Source organism: Rhagoletis pomonella, unplaced genomic scaffold, assembly GCF_013731165.1.
Source record: "Rhagoletis pomonella isolate Grant_MI unplaced genomic scaffold, Rhpom_1.0 Rhpom_scaffold_00014, whole genome shotgun sequence".
NCBI lineage: Eukaryota > Metazoa > Arthropoda > Insecta > Diptera > Tephritidae > Rhagoletis > Rhagoletis pomonella.
This window is the reverse complement of record NW_023458568.1, coordinates 12553531-12558147: the sequence shown is the minus strand read 5'-3', so window position 1 is coordinate 12558147 and position 4617 is coordinate 12553531.

The following is a 4617-nucleotide window of genomic DNA, read 5'->3' as shown; positions in this document are numbered from 1 at the left end:
ATAAGACCACATCGGTGGCAGAATTTATGAAGCCCTGGGAGGCTTATCATATGGGACGAATGACGGTCAGGATCGCCGAATGTGGGATAAAATGCGACCCTGCGTGGGTATCCCGAATTTGACGTAGCAACTTAACCAACGCCTCGAAAACGATGACCGAACAGAGTTTGATTTTTTCCGATGAACGAACACGACACGCGAACGATCGCTTAATTAACGATCGCTTTAAATATATCTACACACACATAAATATTAACTTTAAAATGTAAAACCATTAATTAAATAAACGTGTATGAATTCATTAACAATAGAAGTGAATTCCTACATATATACACATAGCTAAGATACCTTTACGACAATCATGACCATCTCTACGATGAGTAGAACCCGAGATACAGTGACTCAAATAAATGACCACGTGTTGACTTTCTTCAAATATTTGTAATATTTGTCGAGCAAAATTTTTTTTTGTTATTTTTATATAAAAATATTGTCTAAGCTTTAACCAAAACCGTGTAAATCACAGTTTCAGACTTTATACAAAATTTAGGGGAATTCAAACATTTTTGGGTATGCAGTTTTATAGCAAATACAATTTTAGTCTAATGAAGTGCTAGTTTTAAACGGCTAAAAACCGCGTTGATTTTTGAGAATTTTTTTTTGGTGACGGATTTTTGCACTTTTTTCATAGAAGTATGAATTTCTTATGAAATAAAGTGCAGGAGACCGCCAGCAACAAAATTTCAAAATATCAACGAAAGTTTTTGTAAATTGCGCTTGTTATATTAAAAACCCAGAAAAAGTAGCCTCAAAAAAAAATTCTCAAAAACCAACGCGATTTTTTAGCCGTTTAAAAGTTGCACTTGATTAGACTAGAATTATATGGGCTATAAAACTGCATATCCAAAAAATTTCTAAAAATCCAGAATAAAAAGTTGAAATTTTGATGAATATTTGTTGAATTTTCCTTAATTTTGTATAAAGTTTGAAACTATGATTTACACGGCTTTGGTTAAAGCTTAGACGATATTTTTATATAAAAATAACAAAAAAATTTAGCTGGAAAAATAGTACGAATATTAAAAAAAACAACACGTGGTCATTTGTTTGAGTCACTGTATAACGATTTGAAAAAAAATTATTGTTCAGAATTACGAAAAAATCCAAACTTTGACAGATCATATCTGCGAAGAAAAAAAGAAAGAAAAAAAATTCTTCGAAAACGTGTTAGCTTATTTCATGCGTAGAACCCATAAAAAAATTTTAAGCGAATCGAAAGCGTGACACCGAATTTGATGTCCGATATGAAAAAGAATGCCTCATATATATTTCATTACTACAACGCATAACCAAAAAGTCGAAAATAAAAGTTACAAGCAACGAAAAAAAATTTTCATTGTGAATAACTCTTATCATGCAACGTAAAGAGAAAAAAGTCGAAAATAAAAATTATGGGCAATGGAAAAGATTTTCCCCCTTATTCTAGAACCCGAATTTTCGTAATTCGTAGCTCAGCTACGAAAAACGAAAAATCCACATGCTGCAACCCTTGCGGAAACATTTGCAGCATTGCCAGCTATCAGTTGTTTTTCGAAGATAGCTGAATGAAGGAAAACAAAGTGGAAAGGAATTAAAAAAACATTCATGAAGTGCTTATTTATAGTAAAATGTTTTGATTTTACATATTTCGAAGGAAACGGTGGATTCTATTGCATTGGCGCTATGGGAATGATTTGACAAAGATATGCGGAGCTGTCGGGCATAGTAACCATGGGCGCGTATATGTCAGCTTCTGGTTGAATTGTTGAACCACAAGGCAGAACTACTCCTATGCCTGAAGAACTGGTTCTCAATCCAGTTAATGCAATAACAGCTTCTTCCAAGCCATTGAAAACATGCACTTTATTAGGTCCACCCCCTGTTGCAATTGCTTCTGCCTTCGCCCGCGCTTAGGGACTATAACCCTTACTAAGTAGAATTCTCCTTTCTGTGTTGCCGGAGAAGAGGGGCTTCCGCATGTCAAAGGTATACAACACTTCTTGTGCACATCACTCCCGCTACGCCATCCACAGTATTTTTGTGCAGAACCCACGTCGAAATTTGCAAAAAAATGCATAGTGCAATCCGAATTTATTAATAAGATAGTGCTTGGAAATTTGAAACATTTGTTTTGAATAAAATTTGAATCCTTCGATTACACGTGATGTTAAAGTTTTTGGATTCGGATTATGCGTTTGGACACAACAACCGAAAAGCATTGTAAAAATAACCAAACCGGACCCAAGTTTCTCGATAAGGGGCAACAAAGATTATTTTTTGTTCGTTTATATAAAGCAGTGGATAAAAATATACGTGTATGCGAAGGACAAATTTATCTGTTTAAATGAACACCACTAATATAACCTGCAAACACACATTTGATTTACATCTTTTTCCTCGCCTCCGACACAGAATTGTTTTCGTACAAAATTACAAAAAAGGCTTACTCGTTCGTTTTTAGGCATGCCATTGTTACGAATTTCGAAAGTTCGAAAATACGATTCGGATTGCAGCAAACTATTTCTACGATTCGTAGCAAAATCCGAATACGAAAGAGTTGCAGAATAGGGGTGTTTGTCTTAGGAATAAGTCTTACGAGGCAACGTAAAAACAAAAGCGTCGAAAATAAAAGTTGTATAGCTCATGTATCGGAACTCTCCATATGAAGTAAATTGGAATTGATTACTGCAATAAAGATATTTGGAAGATGGCGTAATTGTCCGATCAGAAGATAAAAATAAATAGTTATAAGTATCCGTACCTTCGCTAATTGCGCGTGAAAAGATAGGATGCTTGGCAACATCAGTACCTTTCGAACGGATATTTTCTGCTGCTAGAATAATATTAAGCGAACGGCTAATGCGTTTGGATGATGAGAAGGCCAAAATGTAAATATTTTTACATTCGAATGTAAAAAACATGTGTTAGTTATAAAAGTCATGATTTAATATCCACCTAACAGCAATTGACAACTGCTCTTCTTGTATGCTTGTGGAATTTAAAGTATACTGGCCATCAAAAGTGAGTGTATAGTATTTGTTGTTTGATATTTGCAATGTTTTTCAAGTTAAAATTTTTTGGTATTTTTTTATAAAAATATGGGTCATGCTTTAATCAAAATCACACCAGTCAAACTTTCAAACTTTATGCATAACTTAAAAAAATTCAACAAATTTTCGTCTAAGTTTTGAACTTTTTAATCTGCAAGTGCAAGTTTTAAGCGGCTAAAAAATTGCGTTGACTTTAAATGAATTTTAATTGCTGACGGCTTTTTGCATTTTTTACAATGTAAAAGGAAATTTTGTGTAGATTAAAATGCGCAAGACCGTTTGCAAACAAATAAACAAAAATTAACGCTGAATTTTACTAATTGCACTTGTTATACGCCTTAAAACTTTCACTTGTTTCACTAGAATTACATAACCGATCTATCTGAGTACCCAACCTTTTTCTACAAATTCAAATTAAAAAGTTCAAAATTTAAATGAAAATTTGTTGAATTTTTCTACGTCTAAAGGTACTGGCCCAATGCAGGCTTGCGTTTCTTGCTTCGCTCCGAGAAGTGTCAAAAATTATTTGGAATATATTAAAATGTATAAATGCTGGCCAAATGGCAGCTTTTCTTCACTTGCTTTAAGCGCCTCAAAGTTTTAAATAGACAAATGTTTTATTTGAAAGCGTTTTGTAGGCTTTTGACGCAGAGCCATGTTCCTGTTCAAAATACATAAATTCAAACAAAAATTTGCTTACTTAATTAAAAAAAAGCAATTCGAAATGAAATTAAACATATCGTATTATAGTAAAAAATTGCAAAGCTCACTTTTACATATTTTACACGAGAGGAAAAAACTTCTTATAGCTCTTTTCTTCAAGTAAATCGCTTTTTTAAGTTATAGTTTTTTTAGTAAATGTAGATATACATATGCATGTATCATTATTACCACTTCTTTTAAATACAAACATTATTTCGCATTAACTTATAAATAAATCTGAAAGTTGTTGATACATCTTCTAGAGTTTTCTAGGATAATAATAATTAATGTTAAGGGAACAGACACTGACTTTTCAACCAGACAGCTGGTTACTTTGACAGCGTTTCAAGCCGCCATTCGGCCAAACAAGTTTTCAAACTAAATCAAAGCAAACTAGTCAGCAAAGGCACGCAAAGCAAGCCTGCATTGGGCCAGCGCCTTAAGTTTGAAAGTTTGGCTAAAAGCATGAACCATATTTTTATAAAAAAAACAACAAAAATATTTTAACCTAAAAACATTACAAATATTAAACAACAAGTGTAATTCAAAAATATATATGTATGAACCTTAAATTTTGTTCGTCAAATTATTTTTGATTGCGATCGCGGGTGTATAATGAAATCCCGATATACAAAATACCGAAACACAGAATCCCGAAAGACATTATCCAGACACGACCAAATCCCGACCAGACAAAATCCAGACACGACCAAATCCCGACCATACATAATCCCGACAAGACACAATCCCGACCTTACATAATCCCGACAAGACACAATCCAGACAAAAAATCCCGACAAAAATAAAAATAATTAAAAAATCGCGC